We start from the raw sequence: 23,627 nt of genomic DNA on the forward strand, positions 1-23,627 counted from the left end.
TCATTTGAGGTTTTCAAAGTATTTCAAGAAAGTGTTCCTGCGTGAGTGGCTATCTATAATTACCTTAAAACCTCTGAAAACATGTATCAAAGTTGCATAGCATAGCCTGGCCCTGCTATACGCGTGTTTCATGCTTTGATCTGCTATAAACATGTACGCGGGACATGTGACGTGACTCAAACACAACAATCTGTCTGTCTGTACGCGTGTAACTGGCTACGGTGTTATGTAAACATGTACGCGCGTGAGACGCTATTGACTCTATATGTAAACATTCTTGTGTAACAGGCTTCACGCTACACTACCATGTAAACATGTACACGTGTAACACGCTATACTACCCTGTAAACATGTACACGTGGAACTCGCTACACTCCCCAGTAAACATGTACACGTGTAGCACGCTACGCTCCCCTGTTAACATGTACACGTGTTACACGCTACACTCCCCAGTAAACATGTACACGTGTAACACGCTACACTCCCCAGTAAACATGTACACGTGTAACACGCTACACTACCCTGTAAACATGTACACGTGTAACTTGCTACACTCCCCAGTAAACATGTACACGTGTAACACGCTACACTACCCTGTAAACATGTACACGTGTTACACGCTACTCTCCCCTGTAAACATGTACACGTGTAACACGCTACGCTCCCCAGTAAACATGCACACATGAAACACGCTACACTCCCCTGTAAACATGTACACATGTAACACGCTACCCTCCCCTGTAAACATGTACACATGAAACACGCTACACTCCCCTGTATTCATCCTCACGTGTAACACGCTACATTCCCTATAAACATGTACACATGTTACACGCTACACTACCTTATAAGCATGTACACGTGTAACGCGCTAACGCTCGCCTGTAAAAATGCACACGTGTAACACGCTACACTGCCCTGTAAACATGTACGCCCATCTATACACACATACGTACATGTATTACATGTTACATTCTGCTGTTTACGTGCAAACGTCCCAAACGCAACGCTCTGCTCTTTTCATTTGCACATACTACGTGTTACATTCTGCTGTTTGCAAGAAAACGTCCCAAACGCAACGCTCTGGGGTGTATACACATGCGAGTATAAATATATATACATTACATATAACGCCAAAACAGGCTTACCTGTCGATTCCCAAGGTTGTACGCTGACCAGTTCCACAACGCCAGATGTTCTTACCTAATAAGGTAGAAGACATATTTTTTTTCTTATAATCGAATAGTATACTGAATAGTTAAAGAAGATCAGTTTAAAATAAACATAATATGACAGTTTGTGCAGGCGTCGGGAATCGACGTGGAATATGAACTTTCAGATTATCTCAAATCAGAACCATAGGCACAAATGGGATTCCTTGTCAAATCTAAACCTGACAGTGATTAGACATTACAGACAGCATGTCAAACGTCGGCGTCTAATAATCAATTTTGCAGCTATATCAGCATATAATCTAGCGCTTCCACTTTTTAAAAAATGATATCATACATTTGAAAATGAAACATAGATGTGATGAAATAGATTGTAATAATTGTTATATTTGAGATAACATTTTCTCAGTAAAGTAAGAAAATGTTGTCCCAAAATTAACATTTGTTACATTTGACCACTTTCTAAATGGCATTATGTGTTCAGAAATAGATTGAAATGTGTTTATTGAGTGAGAATATTATTTGAGATTTAAAGCCATATTTTACCATGGTTAAGTCATGTGAGTCTGTAAGCAGTAAACGACAAACTGGAATAGGCTAGGCAAGAGGTGCGTTATCAATGAAGAATAATTGTTCATTAAGGTAGGTCACGAGACGCTGCTATCTATGTTTTGCAATAGAGGAATGCAACTGATAACATATGAAGACAAAACTCAATTTTAAAATCTTTCGCAGTGAACTAGAACGTTGAACGTTATAGTTTTGGTTTTTTGTTGTTTAATGCCGCACTCAGCAATATTCAAGCTGCATGACGGCGGTCTGTAAATAATCGAGTCTGGACCAGACAATCAAGTGATTGACATCATGAGCATCGATCCACGCAATTGGGATACGATGACATGCATCAACAAAGTCAGCGAGCCCGACCACCCGATCCCGTTACGGCAAGCATAGTTGTCTTTTACGGCAAACGTTAAAGTAAAACTTCATAACTATATCGTTGTGTTAAGAATTAATTTCACGCCTTTATTCTGTTTTTGCTGCCTAGGTTGGGGCAGGGGTCCCTTGGGCACGTCAGAAACCTATTACCGTGGGTTTGAATCCCGCTTCACCCCGATTATGTTTCTAGGTTTGTAAGCTATAAACCCGTGCTCTTGGGTTTCACCAAAGTGATAAACGACCACCACTTTTTCCTCCCACATTGGCACACTGTTCAAAGCGGCGTTAAACCCAACTCACTCACTCGAAGCTGCCTGGTCAATTGAAAAACATGTTCCATCTTAACATTTAAATGGGACAGTGGATTTAAATCGACGTAAACCGACTTCGTGACAACCGATTACATAATGAGGCAGTAAATAATGTCATATAACAGGATTTGAAGTAATGAACAACATACCATCTTCACATACCCATTATCCAACATTTTCAACATTCTGGGGTGTTGCTTTAAAGGTCTTTCACCATCTTTAATTTCAGTTCCTTTTCCACATGAATACAAGCAGCTATAACGAGTTGAGAGACTGCCAAAATGAGCTCGCTAGATAATCCTAACTCGGCGATAATCCTTTCACCCCGACGGACGCCAGAAGGAACAGACTCGGTTAACAATTTATAGGTAATTATGATGGGGATGAACCCTGTCTGATTCTATCCTATCACTTTCTCAGTGGCCACAAATAGGCCCAGCCAAGCAAACGAAGGAACCACGCATGCATACATTGGCCGGCAAAGCGACTATTTGTACACTTCTCTTGAACACATGATGCAGCGCTTGCCTTAAAGCTCCACTGACAGTGTAATGATTAACAACATGAAGAGTAATACATTAGCTTGATCTCGTGACACTTTAGTGACACTTTCATGACAAAAACAATATACTTCTAAGATCGTGTAAACATAAACAACACAACAGTCTATAGGTTATATATTGTCGTGGGTTGTACTCCCAAAGCCACTTCGGGGTGATCTTTGGTATATCCGAACCACTTCCGCTATCGTTGGTTTCTGCAGAGTGGTCAACTTCAACGATCTACGTCACTTCCACAGAATAAGCTGACACGCATTAATATTACTTAAGGGTGCTCATAGCGGCGTCACACGTAGCTAAAGCACGCCGTGATGCAAATAAGTGATAAACTGATGAGTTTCCTTCCCGACGTTTTGGTTGATGTAATCATGAGCTAGACAATTGTCAGTAACTTGGAGCTCATCGAATGCGTGCACGTAGCACAGATGTTTTCTGTCGCTGTTAAACATGTAACATATGGCATCATCTTATGAGAGGGTCAGCCATGTTTATGTGAATCTTCCTCACAGTTTGAACGTTTGTCTCCTGTTTGATGCTTCTGCTGCTGATGATGATGATAATGATGATGATGATGATGATGATGATGATGGTGTTGAAGATGATGTAAACATCGAGACACAGTCAACACCTTAACAGTGTTTAAGTGATCAGTATTAACACAGTGCTTCATCATGTATACAATCGTTGTGGTCCAACGCCGTGATATAACTGGAAGACTGTTCAAAGCGGCGATGATTCCAACCCACTCACTCACTTACGTTATGGTCAAATCAACAAACTTAAATTTCAAATTGAAAACAACATAAAATAGCTGTTATCATTCTGAGAATGGTCACTCACCTAATATCAAATCCATCAATGTTACACATTATCTTCAAAACAGGGGTATTCTGTATTATTAGATACAGCGAATTTTTATCAAATTTGTCAATTCTATCAATGAGTTTGGCAAACGCTCACCCCTTCTCCACCTCATACCTCCCACACCCCCAGGCTCCAGTAGAGGGTGACCTATAGGCGTTGTCTGATGCTTTCTACCCCGTATCGATTACCTTGTTTCCCGTCCAATATCGACCTTTTTCCTTTGTCAACGTCAATGGCAACAAACGGGGCTACAAACGACTCGACACGACAATATTGGTAAGTCTTTGTGGCGCTGCAGTGAACGTGAAGGAAGCCTTGATATAATGCCCTCATGCATCACTCATAAAAAGGGTCACGGCAGCCCTTGATATGTGTGAAACAAAAGTGCTTCACTTGAGTGCTCCTTTTATGATTTCTTATTAAAGACCATACACTATCGATGCTATTTGTCTTAGCTGATAACGCCAAGGCATTACCATGGACGCAATATTGTAGAATACGTTTTCAAATCAATTTAAACATACAATAATTATTTTGAATATGTATCCAATATTTTTTTAATAGTGTACTGTAATAAAAATCTGTATTGTATTTATTGTTTGCTTATTTCCAGTACATACCAGCTCTTGAAAAAGAATATCGCACACTGCGCTACGTAGTATTTACGTTATGCATTACAGTCAAAACTTGTTAATCCGAACGGTGTTGTCGATGAAACCGTCTAAAATGCGGGTTTTCGGATAAACGAGGTTTTATTGTGTATCACCTTGATGTATATTGGCCAATGCGTAAGCCGTTATTTGACGTGATGATAATGAAACGTAAATCATATAGGAAGTACATGTGGGACAGTTCTCCTAGCAATCGAAGTTCCCGAGTGGGCCGACCATTCTAATCTACTGTATCAGTACTCAGGGGATATATGTTGCTAACATCCAACTGTTTACTTCTGAGGATAGGGCAAGATGTAGTTAGACAAGTAATCTTAAAGGCGCAATATGTCGCTGACTTCGTTTTGACGTTATATTTAAGATGCATTTAAGATATTTAAATGACAATATCAAGCCAAGCTTGTGCAAATATATCGGCTTAATATAAATTGGGAGCGCCTCCGTGGCCTGGTGGATAGAGTGTCTGCCTGGAGAGTGGAGGGACGATGGCTCGATCTCCGTCCGCGTCATACCAAATAACGTTAAATTGTGGTACTTGTTGTTACCCTGCCTGACTCTCACATTTGGGTGAACCGGACTAGTACAAGCAGCCACACACATACACATGCACGTCGTTATTAATGCAATAATCCTGAAAGCGACGTCAAACCCCTTTTCACTTCACCTAATATAAACTGTTTGAAATATGGCAGTCGATGTAGATTAATAAGAATTGAATGAGAGTAAGAACTCTATGCATCATCTTGTAACGCAACGCAACGCAACGCAACGCAACGCAACGCAACGCAACGCAACGCAAAATCTACCATGAAACAGTACATTGGAGCTTTAACACACTCATTACGATCTGGTTAAAGGATCATACATTGCTGTTCAAATATGGACGTCGTGTTCACTATTTATATAAACGGTCGTGTAAATAACCTAACACAATAAAACATGCCAACGAAGTATATCTCTCATATTTTCAATATTGCAAAATTATCATACGTCAAGGAAAGCAAATGCGACAAATATTCACAATTATTTACGCAAATGCTCGGACAATTAAAGCATCCTTACTGGTAAGACAATATTGTGTAGGTATATTTTGTGAAAGAAAACATGTGTCTATTCTTGGTGTTTATTTGTAGTAGGGAGCAGGGATGATAAACTGTCTGTAAGCGCCTCATCTGTACCCGTTGGTTTCACTCAGACAATCTGACACGCGGTGATTCAGCTGAAACACTATTGAAAGCGGCGTTAACTTTAACTCAGTAACACTCACTATTGGTCGCAATTTACAATTATATCGACTTGGAATGATAATTGCGACGTATAGTTGTGGAATGTTTTAGATTGGTACAAAGGTGACATGCAATTATCTGCATTTCCATGGACCCTGCAACACACTTGAATGGAAATGTATTGATTTTAAGTGAAGCAAATTATTCTGCCGGATTACATATTTCGAAATAATTACCCAATACCATACCAAGATAAAATAGCTGGTTTCTAAGAATGTTAGATGTGTTTACCGCTTGTCTGTGTAGTGCGTATTTTCCAGTGTCGTCTAATTTCCCGTAAACTGATTGAAACGTCTGTGCACAGTTATTGTTAATACACAGTGATTATTGTCTCAGTGCCGCCAAAGGAGTTATTTTCGACTGAATTATCAGTTTAGAATTATCAAAGTCGCTCTTCATAAGCATGTATTCGCGTTCAAGGAACAGACAAGCCGATAAATTACTTTCCAGGCCATGTGACTCCCTTTAAAATCTAATCGTATAAGATTTAAGATCAATGTATCCAAACAAATGTCAATATTCGATCGTGTTTGTTGACAAAACCTTCGCTCTTTCGCATGGTGTAGCCTCTGCTATATCTAGTCAGTAATTGAAGGATTAAATTCATTCCAAAGAACGTTCTGCTAATAGACAAAGAATGGGGGAGCTGTGGGGACAAATCTGCTACCCCTGGATCAATCTTCGCGTTCTTCATGTAGAGGGTATTTAAGAGTGATTAGGGCTCCCATAGAATCACGTGGCAGCAAATATATCAAACAAATAGAACCTGTCTGCTCATATTGAATTTTTCAATGATTTCCATTACTCCAAGCTCGAAAGTCACTTCATCAAAATAAAAAGACAAAAAGAGTTTCAATAAATTCAAACCATCTGCTGGTGGTCACGTTTAGATCTCGGCAAAATCTTGTGCACCTCGAGATCTCAACATTGTCGTCTGTCGTTTGCTATAAATAGATGAAAAATCGCTATCATTAATCACGCCGATGGCCGACTATGTTCGTTCCGCAGAAATGAGACAATAATCGTATTTGATGCGGTTCAAGTGGATTTCTCTCCCTTGATTGGTACAACCTGGCCCGAGCTTTTGATCCAGAAACTGCGCTGAATTGTATCATGGAAAACGCAAACACAGTGATTCCAAAACTACTCTAAATTGTAACACAATACTCTAAATGCTACATTAGGACGAGAGCAGTGTCAAAAAATGGCGTTAAAGCCTATCCTGAATGCAAAATGGCACTGATGAAGGAGAATAGTAAGCACCCTAAGACCTTGCCGTTTTCTTACGATAAACTCCAACAGCGTGTTTAAATATTCATAAAATGTGAGCTCGGCAAGGAGCAGGGAGAATAAAACACGATCGATACTCGAATTCCCGGTGCCAATAAGGAACAACATCATAAAATATAACACAATGTCTTTTATCACAGAATAACATTTTTATTTTATACGGGAAATATGGCAAGATTGGATAAACTGATTCCTTCAAGCAACATGAAGCGAATGCCGTATAGGCACCGCTTGTGCGTAAAAGAGATCCACGCCATCACTTGTAGTCTGTATGATTTGCAGCGGGATTGAATGCCTGTAAGATTGGAATAATTCACAAACATTTATTCTTAACGTTTGGTTAATAATTGTATTTAAAACGTATCCGAGGTTTCTTAGTATCCTAAACAAAGCATAAATAATTACATTGCTGAACTCGTCTTTAAAACACCCCGAGGAGATATAAGTGTTGTGGGTGGGCTTTATGAATGGAGTAATGTTACAGAGTGATGTGATAGTTCAAAATTACTGAGAGAAATCTATTAACTTGCGATGTTATCCTAATCTAACCCTCGTTCCGCGAGTCAGTGGTCCTCTGTGGGTCTGGGTATACACTCTATGCATCTGATCAGCACATCTAACCTCGAATGTGTCAACTATATTGATCCGAGATCTAATCTCCAAGAAGCTCACACGAGCGTCTTCAGACGTATTCCGATCATTACCGGAGTGACGCTGTTGTACTACTGCATATGCAGCGTGTGACGTATAAGGAGCACATTTGGAGGACCTGGTCTCCGAGCTGCATGGTAATCTACGTCCAGATCTGTTGCAAGGAGATGTTTGGTCGCTGACACATTCTGTCATTGAACCTATCAGCACCGATGCATTCAACTGAAATATTTGTCCTTTGATTACATGCCATATATAGAATATTTCTTTTCCTGTTGTTTTAAAGACGTCCTAATCAAAGTGAACTGCGTCAGGAATATGTCGCTAGAGGACGTCACGTCAGACATATACTTTTGTGAGAACATGTTTTGGTGTAATTGGTTTTTTTTGTATATTTATTCAAAGGGTAAATGTGTTTTCCCCATTGGCGGAAAGCAACTAGATGCTTTGGGGTGTATTCAAACTTTAGATGAATTGTTGATGATGGTTACAGCTACTAGATGGTCATATCAAAAAATGTATACGGCTATTTGGAAAGGTTAACTCAACCGTTATGTTTGAACCAATGGATATATTCAGTGATTGAATGAAACTGAAACTGAATAATACTAACGGTCAAAAATCATCGTTTCCAGGAGAGCGTTCCTTAAAATATCCCCAACGACAGAAATGTATTTTCCCGCGCCTATCATTGATAACCATGTATTTCCTGAAAACCATTGTCATTGACAGAAAACATAATTCAGAAAACAGTACAGTAAACTACGGTTATAACGAACTCAAAGGAACCACTAGTTTTAGTTCGTAATAACCGTAGTTCGTTATAAGCATATATACAGCATATATGCAACACATGACCGGGACTAAAAAATAAGTTCGCTATATCGGTCAGTTCGTTATAAGCGTGTTCGTTATAAATGTAGTTTACTGTATTTTCAAGCAAGTTACATCATTGATCGGAACGTGCCTCCAAGCAATAATCAGTTTTGTCAGAACAGTGTTTCCTGACAACTATCATCATTAACAAAACAGCGATTCCAGACAACATTCATCTTTGACAAAAAAATGTCTTCAGACCGCTGTCGGCTCTGACATAAAAGTTTCCAAAACACAATCAACTTTGACAGAAATGTGTGTCTAGGAAACAAATCAAAACTGACCGACAAGATTATCCACGGCAGTATCAGCATGACGCCCAATACATATGTCGCCACTGACCGAGTACTCACCGTCGGCTGATCGTCTCGTTTAACCTTGTCTTTCGGAGATGACAATCTCCGGACAACTCTTTCAATCCCAAATACAAGACTCTGGACAGGTATATCATTCAACATACCTTTGAAAAGTTTATTTTTGCAATAGACTAACACTTTATCCACTGGCGATGTCATCATAAACAGATAACGAACTCCAAATAATTGTTATCCAACACATATAATAGTCTCTAAACAAGTCCACAGAGCGCTAAGGTTACCAATTCCCTAGTCAATCTCGAGGACTTGGTATAGTTGGCTCGTCTCTTGCCAACAGACTTCCCTACAAGTTATTAACTGAGTTAGTTTTTTACGCTCTACCAGTGTAATTTTATCTTAAATGACAGCTTCTGTGGAAGACACGGGGCTCTCTTCCTTAAATTTGCACTATTTCCATTTGGGAATTGAGAGTCAGTTGGTTTTTTTTGTGTTACCGCATACAGATGCACATCGCCATGCTGAGAGGAGGATGATTAATGACAGCAAGAAGCTCTACAGTAAACGTTAGCCGAGGAAGGTAATACGATTTACAGAAGTAATATAACATTTGTCCATTGAACCGACAACGGCATAATATATATGGTCTACAAGGTTGAAATGAAGGCTTACTTTCCTAAATGTTTCATGTTAGTTCTACAACCTTGGATTGAAACTGTTAGGAAATGTGGCATTGCTTTTACGTAATAGCACTGGGTACTTATCATTCGATGCATCTACAAGGTCGAAGTCGGAAAGCAATGAGGGATGTAACCTTGACATGTGGTGTTAAGGCGGACATGAATAAACTGATTACAAACTTGTTACATTAAGACAACGCATGTCGCATTCGGTACCGACTCGAGGGATATCTCTCTTTTCACTGACTCCATGTGGAAGTTACGAGACCCGTGAGCACACCTGTGTCTCCGTCCACAGTGCATATCTTACCGCGACGCTGTCACGACGTAGCTGGAACTTTGACGCGACACCACGCGACGCAAATAAAAACAACGTCAGGTTTAAAGTATAAATCTTATCTACTTGTGATCCAGTGATCAGTGATGTAAAAATACATGATGTATGGCCTTTGATAGAGATTGTATTTATATATGGGAATGCTCGTAGGAAATGTTTGATACTTACGCCATACACGTAGAATCCTAATGGTCTCCTCGATAAGCTGTCACAGATGAAGTTTTCTTATTGTAATCTGTGCAATGGCCACCTTGTTCCAGACAAATCAAGAACATGGACCTGAAACAACCATAAAGGATAACTGAAATTCAACGATTGTGTACATATTCAACCACTTTACATAATTTTCTTGTTTTTATGTATATTCAGTGCATTCATCGACTAAGAAAGAATAATGAAGAACTTTTTTTTAAATGAATACAATTTTTATAGACAGTTCTTTATACACGCAACAAATGATGAATATGCAAGTGGTTCTGTTATTTTGTCGAGGGTCGTATGACCAATACCAATCTAGTCGATACTTGTGCACGAAATAAGTCAGAAAGCTGACATAGAAAAATGAGAAAGCGACAAACCTAAATAGTTAATTATAATTTTTTTATTCACATTAATTGCCTTTTGAAAGTGTTTAAGTTTATAGTTTAGAGTATTTTTACATGAAAACACATCAACACTATCCTCATTAACATTGTTACTCTTCAAACAGAACATAACGGTTTAGTAATTTTAATTTACTTGAAGATGTGACATTATTTATGTAAAAGGGACATAACGGCATAAGGATCTATACCGAAACGTCGCTTTTTACAGTATTAAAGAAGTTGTTATCCTGAAATTGTGTCTACCTTGTCCCCCGTCAACTTCTAAGTAATTTAAACAAGTTAAAAATGATCTGTTTACAATGCAAATCGGGAAACAAAATTAAGAAAAATCGAACATGATTTGTTTTTCTTTCTAAACACCAACTGACTCCGGACGTCGGTAAGTTCAATATAAATGTAGGCCATCTCTTCTGACATATTTCATTATATCATCCAAAGAATGTGAGGCAAATTGGCACGCGTCATATTATATATAATTACGTCTAGCTTTCGTTAGTCGAGAAGGTTATAAATTGCCTCTGTATACATAGTCCCGTCTAGGTCCTTGTCTCGAGACCCTATATCACTCCAGTCACATGGCACTCGCAACGAGCTACCGGAGACATGGGTTCCTGCTGGCGGCAGTGTTGACATTTTAAGGTGCTATTTACACATCTCTGGGCGTTCGAAATATTGATCATACAAGAACATGATATGTGCGAAATTTTGCATTATGGCATGCATTCTAATATAAAGGAACCGTCCTCTCACAGGCTCTGCGAGATTTCTTCAAATATTTGACGTAGTTGTCGGCTAGGGATTCCCTATCATCGGTGAATAGAGTTCTTCGATCTCTCACCAATCACTTCATTACTGAATATTAATTTATCAATTTCCCAATACTCTCACTCCCAAAATTCCACACACTGTGATGACTTGAATGTTAAAATAGAGTTTTGCATCAACCTGTAATAGTAACATGAGGGTGGGACTTTGCGAGACTTTGAACAAACAACCATTATACCGAAGCATAGTCAGTTTGGACCTGATACGCCCAAGTCCCTCATGTCGTATATCTATATCGAATGTCAACCTTGAAATGTATGTTTATTTATTTGAAAGTAAATACAATTTCATAACTACAAATGATAGCTAGGTGCATAGGGATAAGTTTAAGCAATGCACGTGTTTACGGAACCAAGGTTTGATTCGAATACTGGTACAAAGGGAACCATATTTTGTTCTTTCGTGTGATGTGATATTCCAGTGAAGTCCCATTCAATCATGCAATCCTTAAAAAAATGCAATTCTCAGTCAGTCTCTCAAACACTCATTTGTAGATGCACTGACCGACAACCTTAATCTATTTAATTGTAAAAAGGAATACATGTGTGTTGGTTTTGACTGATTACATATAGGCATACAAAGGCATTCATGAATCAATATTAACCCTTCAATGTACTCCAAAGCATTTCGTTATTGAGAAATAAACGCTTGAACTATTCAAATGTTAGACCGTTCGCATAATCTTCGTTATATTTAGCCCCCTCACATCGCATGTCTAGATATGATAAAAGAACACAGAAGATGTGACAACCAGACTCTGTAGCCATCTGCATTTTACTGGACATATTGAACAAAAAAACGATATTTTCAAAAACATCTGTAATGAAAGATGTATCCTATTACTTAAATAATGTGCTGCACTTTGTCAACTTCCCAAACCAGGGCTATACTTCAAAGACCCTTTATGCTGCTGGCTTCAAAATTAGCTGAATATTCCATATTAATTACACCTTTTATCTATAGAAAGTCCACGCCGACTGTGGCTTCGTGACGAGGATACAATGGCAGCGGGAGGTGGAAAGGAAAGCCACTTTCATTTGATGGAGGAACATTGCAAGGAGGACTCACACGGGCGGAAGGCGAGTCGGACCGCCTTATCCGACTAATTTACCTGGGCCTTTGATTGTTCAGTCATTCGTTGATCTGTTCCGACTAGGGTCGGCTTCACTACCTTGCATTATCTCCTGTAGTTAGTTCGCTTAATTTAGTTTGACCAAGTAAAGGATTTTCGATGGAAATGGGTTGATATTCACTTCAGAGACGAACATTTTGAATGGATCAACGGAAAATTGACAATACTGTTCATGAAGTTAACATGCAAGGGAAAAATGCCATCAAAGATCTTTTGTTGGGCTTTGAAAGTTGATCTATTCCTCAAAACTTTTGGCATCGTTTATGGCTGTAGTTGTAGTTATGGTTGTGGACTAAGCATTGTCACGTTCAAGGAGAAGCTTATTCTACTCGTCCTTCTTTTGATGTATTTACATATATTTTTATCGGACATGGTATACATTGAGTTCAAATAAAACCTCGTAGAATGAGACTGTGGACGGGTTGACATCGGGTGTTATTGAGTGAGAGTGAGAGTCATATCATAATCTACTATTTTTCGCAGTAACGAGCATACTTTGTGTTACCTGTATGATAAACGAAACTCTAATCATAGGTTTGAAAATGTCATGTTTAATAAGCGTTCACAGTTACGGTCTCGTTAAATGTGCACTAGTGGTGATTTTGCATCACCACCTCATAACGTTGGACGTTTGAATACATTCTACCGTGTCATGTTGTTCTAATGTCTGTTAAAAATTAATAAAATAAAATATATTTATTTGGAAACTAATGAAAATTTAGTGTAATATTTTTCTTGTCAATGAAATTGTGAGCAAATACAAAGTATCATCTTACGATTTCATCTATGTTAATAAAATAGAAACAACTCCATCCCACGGTACAATCAATATACAGTATATTGTACACACTTTCTGTAATATAAAGGACACACTTTACATTATACATCACAGAATTTAAAGTCTTCAGCACACTTCATTTTCCATACCAACTTATAGTGCAACTAATTTTCGTATGAAGACATACTATATGATTGTACAGTCAGTTTTGGAATTAATTTACATCAATTTTTATCAATGTTAATTTAAAGGAAAGCCTGATGTGATGCAGGTTACATACAATTATTTCTATGTTAAACCTACTGTGTGACGCGACAAAGAATCAAGGAATTCCAATGATCATCGGATTCCGGCTCGCATTGGGACGCTGTTCTGCACATGGAATGGCCCGGCCTCATCCGACTAGACCACTACTACATATAGAACACCGTCTTGTCAAAACACCTCATCATCAACAATCAATCAAGTCTTCATCCATCAAGTCATTTGTGTAATTATACAGGGCGCGTGTAAGATCTACGTCTTCCTTACCTGCTGCGGAGATTCCTCTACGAAGCTGTAGCTTCTCCTACTGCTAGAGACCTGCTCTATTTTCCTCTTCAAGATGTTAATTGTAAATCGCTATGGTAATGGTGATTCTAAGTACAGTGATCAGGACTGATTAGTTTCTGTGTTAGCTGCATGTCCAGTGTCGACTGCATATTGGTGAACGCTTATCGTGACTTGTATTTGTTTAAACTCGGACAGAAAATCATATGGGGATTCTATATAATAAAACCTCAACTTTTGAGTTCTGGAAATGATAATAACACTTTTAGAAATATGGAAGCCAAACCAAATATATTCTTTATGTTAAGTTGATCTCACTTTGTGATGACATGCTCTCTGTTACTCACAATAAACACATAAACACACTGGCTGTTACCCGGAAGAAACACATGGGCATATTGCCTGTTACACACAATAAACACACGGGACACACTGGCTCTTACCACAATAAAAACATGGGACACATTGACTGTTACCCACAATAAACACATGGAACACACTGACTGTTGCCCACAATAAACACATGGAACACACTGGCTCTTACCACAATAAAAAACATGGGACACATTGACTGTTACCCACAATAAACACATGGAACACACTGACTGTTGCCCACAATAAACACATGGAACACACTGGCTCTTACCACAATAAAAAACATGGGACACATTGACTGTTACCCACAATAAACACATGGAACACACTGACTGTTGCCCACAATAAACACATGGAACACACTGGCTCTTACCACAATAGAAACATGGGACACATTGACTGTTACCCACAATAAACACATGGAACACACTGACTGTTGCCCACAATAAACACATAGATCACACTGACTGTTGCCCACAATAAACACATGGAACACACTGACTGTTGCCAACAATAAACACATGGAACACACTGACTGTTACCCACAATAAACACATGGAACACACTGACTGTTGCCTACAATAAACACATGGAAAACACTGACTGTTGCCCACAATAAACACATGGAACACACTGACTGTTGCCCACAATAAACCCATGAAACACACTGACTAATACCCACAATATACACATGGGGCATACTGACTGCTACCAACAATAACCACATGGAACAAACTGACTGTTGCCCACAATAAATACATGGTACACACTGACTGTTATCCACAATAACACATGGAACACACTGACTGTTGCCAACAATATACACATGGGACACACTGACTGTTGCCCACAATAACCACATTGGACACACTGACTGTTACTCACAATAAACACATGGAACACACTGACTGTTGCCAACAATACGCACATGGGACACACTGACTGTTACCCACAAAACACACATGGGACACACTGACTGTTGCCCACAATGAATACATGGTACACACTGACTGTTATCCACAATAACACATGGAACACACTGACTGTTGCCAACAATATACACATGGGACACACTGACTGTTGCCAACAATAACCACATGGGACACACTGACTTTTGACGACAATAAACACATGGAACACACTGACTGTTACTCACAATAAACACATGGAACACACTGACTGTTGCCCACAATAACCACATGGGACACACTGACTGTTACCGACAAAAAACACATGGAACACACTGACTGTTACTCACAATAAACACATGGAACGCACTGACTGTTGCCAATAATAACCACATGGAACACACTGACTGTTGCCCACAATAACCACATTGGACACACTCACTGTTACTCACAATAAACACATGGAACACACTGACTTTTGCCCACAATAAACACATTGAACACACTGACTGTTGCCAACAATAACCACATGGGACACACTGACTGTTACCCACAAAAAACACATGGAAAACACTGACTGTTGCCCACAATAAACACATGGAACACACTGACTGTTGCCCACAATAAACACATGAAACACACTGACTGTTGCCCACAATAAACACATGAAACACACTGACTGTTACCCACAATATACACGTGGGGCATACTGACTGCTACCAACAATAACCACATGGAACACACTGACTGTTGCCCACAATAAATACATTGTACACACTGACTGTTATCCACAATAACCACATGGGGCATACTGACTGCTACCAACAATAACCACATGGAACACACTGACTGTTGCCCACAATAAACACATGGAACACACTGACTGTTACCCACAAAAAACACATAGATCACACCGACTCCTACCCTCAATAAACACATGGAACACACTGACTGTTGCTCACAATAAACACATGGAACACACTGACTGTTGCCCACAATAAACACATGGAACACACTGACTGTTACTCACAAAAAACACATAGATCACACCGACTCCTACCCACAATAAACACATGGGACACACTGACTGTTGCCCACAATAAACACATGGAACACACTGACTGTTGCCCACAATAAACACATGGGGCATACGGACTGTTGCCCACAATAAACACATGAAACACACTGACTGTTGCCCACAATAAATACATGGAACATGCTGACTGTTACCCACAATAAACACATAGATCACACCGACTCCTACCCACAATAAACACATGGAACATGCTGACTGTTACCCACAATAAACACATAGATCACACCGACTCCTACCCACAATAAACACATGGGACACACTGACTGATACTCACAATAAACACATGGGACACACTGACTGTTGCCCACAATAAATACATGGTACACACTGACTGTTACTCACAATAAACACATGGAACACATTGACTGTTGCCCACAATAAATACATGGGACACACTGACTGTTTCTCACAATAACCACATGGTACACACTGACTGTTGCTCACAATAAACACATAGATCACACCGACTCCTACCCACACTAAACACATGGGACACACTGACTGTTGCCCACAATAACCACATGGGACACACTGACTGTTGCCAACAATAACCACATGGGACACACTGACTGTTACTCACAAAACACACATGGGACACACTGACTGTTGCCAACAATAACCACATGGGACACACTGACTGTTGCCCACAATAACCACATGGAACACACTGACTGTTAATCACAAAACACACATGGGACACACTGACTGTTGCCAACAATAACCACATGGGACACACTGACTGTTAATCACAAAACACACATGGGACACACTGACTGTTGCCCACAATAAACACATGGGACACATTGACTGTTATTCACAAAACACACATGGGACACACTGACTGTTGCCCACAATAACCACATGGAACACACTGACTGTTGCCCACAATAACCACATGGGACACACTGACTGTTGCCAACAATAACCACATGGGACACACTGACTCCTACCCACAATACATACATGGGACACACTGACTGTTGCCAACAATAACCACATGGAACACACTGACTGTTGCCCACAATAACCACATGGGACACACTGACTGTTGCCAACAATAACCACATGGGACACACTGACTGTTACCCACAATAAACACATGGGACACATTGACTGTTGCCGACAATAATCACATGGGACACACTGACTGTTAATCACAAAACACACATGGGACACACTGACTGTTGCCAACAATAACCACATGGGACACATTGACTGTTATTCACAAAACACACATGGGACACACTGACTGTTGCCCACAATAACCACATGGAACACACTGACTGTTGCCCACAATAACCACATGGGACACACTGACTGTTGCCCACAATAACCACATGGGACACACTGACTCCTACCCACAATACATACATGGGACACACTGACTGTTGCCAACAATAACCACATGGAACACACTGACTGTTGCCCACAATAACCACATGGGACACACTGACTGTTGCCAACAATAACCACATGGGACACACTGACTCCTACCCACAATAAACACATGGGACACATTGACTGTTGCCGACAATAATCACATGGGACACACTGACTGTTGCCAACAATAACCACATGGGACACACTGACTGTTGCCCACAATAACAACATCGGACACACTGACTCCTACCCACAATAAACACATGGAACATGCTCACTGTTACCCACAATAAACACATAGATCACACCAACTCCTACCAACAATAAACACATGGGACACACTGGCTGATACTCACAATAAACACATGGGACACACTGACTGTTGCCCACAATAAATACATGGTACACACTGACTGTTATCCACAATAAACACATGGAACACATTGACTGTTGCCCACAATAAATACATGGGACACACTGACTGTTGCCCACAATAAACACATGAAACACACTGACTGTTACCCACAATATACACGTGGGGCATACTGACTGCTACCAACAATAACCACATGGAACACACTGACTGTTGCCCGCAATAAATACATTGTACACACTGACTGTTATCCACAATAACCACATGGGGCATACTGACTGCTACCAACAATAACCACATGGAACACACTGACTGTTGCCCACAATAAACACATGGAACACACTGACTGTTACTCACAAAAAACACATAGATCACACCGACTCCTACCCTCAATAAACACATGGAACACACTGACTGTTGCTCACAATAAACACATGGAACACACTGACTGTTGCCCACAATAAACACATGGAACACACTGACTGTTACCCACAAAAAACACATAGATCACACCGACTCCTACCCTCAATAAACACATGGAACACACTGACTGTTGCTCACAATAAACACATGGAACACACTGACTGTTGCCCACAATAAACACATGGAACACACTGACTGTTGCCAACAATAACCACATGGGACACACTGACTGTTACTCACAAAAAACACATAGATCACACCGGCTCCTACCCACAATAAACACATGGGACACACTGACTGTTGCCAACAATAACCACATGGAACACACTGACTGTTGCCCACAATAACCACATGGAACACACTGACTGTTGTCCACAATAACCACATGGGACACACTGACTGTTTCTCACAATAAACACATGGAACACACTGACTGTTTCTCACAATAAACACATGGAACACACTGACTGGTACTTATACCAACAATAAACACATGAACACACTGACTGATATAAACACATATGGGACAAAATGGCTTGATTTTTAGACTTGCATGTCCCCAGGAACCTATGTTTGGCGTAAACGGCAATTTATTTATGTTTAATTGATCGGATGGTCAGGCTCGGTGACATGGTTGATTACATATATAATATGATAATGCCCAGCTGCTGAGGATACAGAGTGACAGTGCTCCAGACGTTATCCATGCACGTTTTACTCAAGTAAATAACTTATTGACACCATTCCACCTGCAAGGGTAACAAATAACATAGAAAATATCGTGGCTCCATTTCATGACAGGAGAATGAAAATATCACAAGTGAATTTGTGTTGTGTTATATAGAAAGAAACAATAGAAAATAATGGTGACAAATACAAGATTCCTCATGGTAAATGTTCACGAGGGCTCCCGTCTGATGGGCATTATATTCCATTAGGCCTTGAATTGGTTTCTAAGTAGTATTCAAGTTGTTCCAAGGACATATATGAGTAAGAACGACAGTTTGTTAAGAATTCAATAGTTATTCCTGAAATATACTGAGAAACAAGACACACATTAAAGAATATTACATAAGTACAATATTAACTCCTACTTTTTTGTATTGAATTAGTGAAACATGTTAAGATCAGTAACATTGTTTATTATTTTAAATAAATAGTTTCAATATTGATTTAATTCAATTAAATTGATGTTAATGTTTATGTTTATTTAATTATTTTAGCTCATTTGCATTTTGATTTGTGTCAGTTGTGGAATGGTTTTGAATGTATACTTAAAAGTCTGTGGATGATGATATTTAATACGCTTTGTAGAGGGGCGTTGATATATTCTTACTGATTCTACATCAATGAATGTTTCACGTTATACCTTAAATAAATATTACTTCAAAATAATATTTAGGCAAAACATTAATAGAGTGTTTGATGAAGCAACGCATCTAGTTTAAATATACCATCATCACAATCGAGCATGAGTCTAATGCGCCGCAAGTTGCGTGAGTTGCGTACCTTAGTTGTACGTGGACCCTATCATCGTTGATTCGAATCTGGGATAAGCCCTGATTATGATCGTTGCATCATACTGTGTTCATGGGTTTCAGGGGGCACGGGTGGCCCAGTCGTCTAAGACGCCGCGATTGGCTGTGCACCGAAGTGGTAAACGTCTGAGACCTGCAACACTTCGGGCTTTCCTCTCACATTAAGTTGACATGACGTGATATAACTGGAATACTGTTAAAAGCGGCGTTAAACCAAACTCACTCACTCACTCATGGGTTTCACTACAGTGGTGAACATCTATGCCCCGCATCATTTCAGGATGATCCCAACTTGAACTGGCAAACCGTGGGGTCATTGAAATGTCGTGAGGCGGCTTTAAATCAAACTGAATTACTTGTCGTTTAAACAGATGGATTGATCACTTCAAAAACACCACGTCTACTACAGTGTTGCCCTGAAACACTGATCATGAAAATGATAGTTGTGTTTATCTCCCCTGGGCAATACGTGCAATATGCTAATACCAATTGCAACAACTATCACGTTTCACTCAATCATCAATGCAGTAATGTTTTTATATAGTCCTCAATCTGACAAATGCTAATAGAAATATAACTGACAAATTGAAAAGCCGTATCTTAATTATCATTATCAGTATTACCATGATGGCACAGCTGTTCTCACAACAGACGAGCTTGAACTCTCGTCACAGCAGTAAGTAAAATAACGATCAAGTGCAACAAAGGTTCATTAATAGGTTTAAATATTCTTTCTCTTTATTCTTGGAAGAATGAAGTCGAAAGTGTTTTGGCACCGCGCAGGTGTCTGAGAGGGAGTTCTCGAGAAGAAACACTGTTGACGTACCGATGGTTTAGAAAGTCTGCACATTCCTGTATAATTTGGTCGAGGGAGAAGGGGATGAAGCTGACAACGTCATCGGGAAGCAGCGTCATTTTTCTTTAATTTTACGGGGTTTTTTAAATTAACATAGCGTTTATATATCTTTTAAAAAAATAAAAGTAAAACGAAATCAGTATAATCGCACCGTCCTGTGTCACTGGACAATCTGGTCCACCGATCACCTGCTTGTCTGCTGTAGGGCGTAATACATACATGTACTTGTTTATGCAATTGTGTGAGTGGCAGGTGCTACAGGAATGGCAGGACGTGCTATTTTACCCTTAACGCCAAATGGACTCTGTTTCAGCGGATGGTCCAGACTGACGATTCTCTTGCATTGGCGTTTCTTATTTACCCGTTTTCAAGCATTTATGAAGAAATATTTAGTTTATTGTCAAATGTCAACTCGACAGCTATCAGCAGTTGCCGCTGAAAGATATTCAAGAGTAATCTTGTGTCATTAAATTGATCAACAAGCTGCAAATTTCTTACGATCAAGACTTACTCTCATGTACATTACTTGACAACGGGTAAACTGGACTGTTGTATGATTGAAATAGAACGTTTCAGCATTATATTTTAAATACATTGCGTTGTGACAGTTATTGCGGGATTTTCAATATCGGGCGACGACGGTTTACTTCCAAACCTCCGGTCACGTGACCCAAAACATCTTGAGGATTCTGAAGGATCTGGAACTACAACCGTTTCGTATTCGATATTCAATGTGAGGATCGCTGTGTTTAAGATGACAGATAAGAATATTGAAGCTTGGCCAAACGTATTTGCAAACATATAACAGGAATTACCTTATATCATATCATTTATATCACAGGAATTACCTGGAATCATAGCATTAATTTTATAGGAATTACCTTGAGCCTGACCACCCGATCCATTTGGTCGCCTCTTAAGACTAGCATACAATTATTTGCTATCATGGGGTAGAAATTGCCTTGAATCATGACACTTATTGTACAAGAATTATCTTGAATCATAACATTCATAGTACAGGAATGACCTTGAATCATAACATTTATAGTACAGGAATTACCTTGAATCATAACATTTATAGTACAAGAATAACCTTGAATCATGACATTTAAATACAGGAATTATTTTGAATCATAACATTTATAGTACAGGAATTACCTTGAATCATAACATTTATAGTACAGGAATTACCTTGAATCATAACATTTATAGGACAGGAATTACCTTGAATCATAACATTTATAGGACAGGAATTATCTTGAATCATAACATTTAAAGTACAGAAATTATCTTGAATCATGACATTTATAGTACAGGAATTACCTTGAATCATGACATTAATAGTACAGGATTGACCTTGAATCATTACATTTATAGTATTGGAAATACTTTGATTGACAAAACCCTTGATTTTCCTGGATTTATAGACATAATTTTGAAAAAAATGATTCTGCGAAATGCAAATCAGTCTGTCTGTCTGTCTGTATGAATAGCGGCAGTATTAAATCCCTAAATGTATACGTTTTCATACTCATAACTATATCTACATTTTCATATGAATAAGGAGCGGCATTTCATGTTGAGCACACCCTGGAAATAATGCATTGATGTCATAACCCTCAGTGAGTTGGTGTTATTGTATAGTAGAGCATGCACATTGATTCCCCTCTTGCCTGGATTGTTTTCCAGATAGTGGCTGATCGTTACAGAACTCTTTATAACGATGTATGATGTATATCAAGATTCTATAAACCTATTTCGGGAAAGCCTGCACATGACAAATATATTATGTGAAACAAAATATAAGAGATTATATGTCTTTTAAATTTTCTTCAACATTATTGAATGTGTAAACTAAAGGCCATTGGTATATATGCATTGATTAAAAGAATGAACGTGACTGTAAACTTTATGATGGTTTGACAGAGCGTCGAAAGGGAAATTGAAATACAATGCACACTACCATGTAGAAATTGCGAATTCCAGGGTGTTTTTTTCAAGACAAGCAAAAACTTGTCTATATGATATTCTAAATCATAACGTGCTTATTGTCTATGAACTCTTGTCATGGATAGTACAACCCCGGGTTAGAACTGGTCTCCAGCAACTCATGCTTGTTGATACATGTCATCGTATCCCAATTGCAAAGATCGATGCTCATTATATCAACCATTGGATTGCCCAGGCCAGACTCGATTGTTTAAAGACAGCCGTCAAATATCGGGATTATTACAAACAAACAAACAATCATGAATGCTGGAGATACGCTGAAGCCACCGACACAGAGGCATACTTCCCTTGTTCCACCATCTCCAGCTAAACCAATTCAGGCTCTGAATCCGCAGAAAATGTAGACGTACAGACACTGACAATAATATGTCCAAACGCAATAATTTATTTCTGTCTTCGTAGTTATCAAGGCGCTTCCCACTCGATATCCTTGCTTCAAATACATTGCAAATATATGCACAGCTGACATCGTTTCGTATCCCTATATTTGGTAAATGTCCTCTTGGAAAGGAATATTAGTTTAACGGTGTATTAACCCACGGTAACGCATAGGAGTGAAAATTGCCTGCAGGGGAGATAACTGTGTAGATGCAGAAAATTGGCTATTTACGGTTGACGGTTTGAGGGTAACTCTTCTATTCAACTGCGTGCCCTGTCCAGTGATCCATAAGACTGCCTCCTTAGTTAGTTAGGCAAGATTATTACATCCGATCATGCTTATTTAGTCGCGTTAGCGATAGTGACACTCACAGAAGCATACTGTGTATGAAGGTCATATTTGGAGGGCTATTTTATTGATTTCATGACACCTGCACAAGTGGTTCCTTT

General features: G+C 39.2%; 1 protein-coding gene across 3 annotated transcripts in view; it reads right to left on the bottom strand.

Annotated features, from left to right (window-relative positions):
* Positions 1 to 23,627, bottom strand: part of LOC124134084 (metabotropic glutamate receptor 3-like) — a 152,450-nt gene that overhangs the window by 85,406 nt on the left and 43,417 nt on the right. For 2 of the 3 annotated variants that reach the window (XM_046498729.2, XM_046498736.2), the window contains 2 exons: positions 10,120 to 10,230; positions 1,149 to 1,203 (listed from right to left, as the gene is read on the bottom strand). The gene's annotated coding sequence lies outside the window, so the exon portion shown is untranslated. The remainder of the gene's footprint in view (positions 1 to 1,148; positions 1,204 to 10,119; positions 10,231 to 23,627) is intronic. The other variant, XM_048396827.1, reaches the window with a different exon arrangement.

Source organism: Haliotis rufescens, unplaced genomic scaffold (assembly GCF_023055435.1).
Source record: "Haliotis rufescens isolate VD_foot unplaced genomic scaffold, xgHalRufe1.0.p SCAF_16, whole genome shotgun sequence".
Taxonomy (NCBI): Eukaryota; Metazoa; Mollusca; class Gastropoda; order Lepetellida; family Haliotidae; genus Haliotis; species Haliotis rufescens.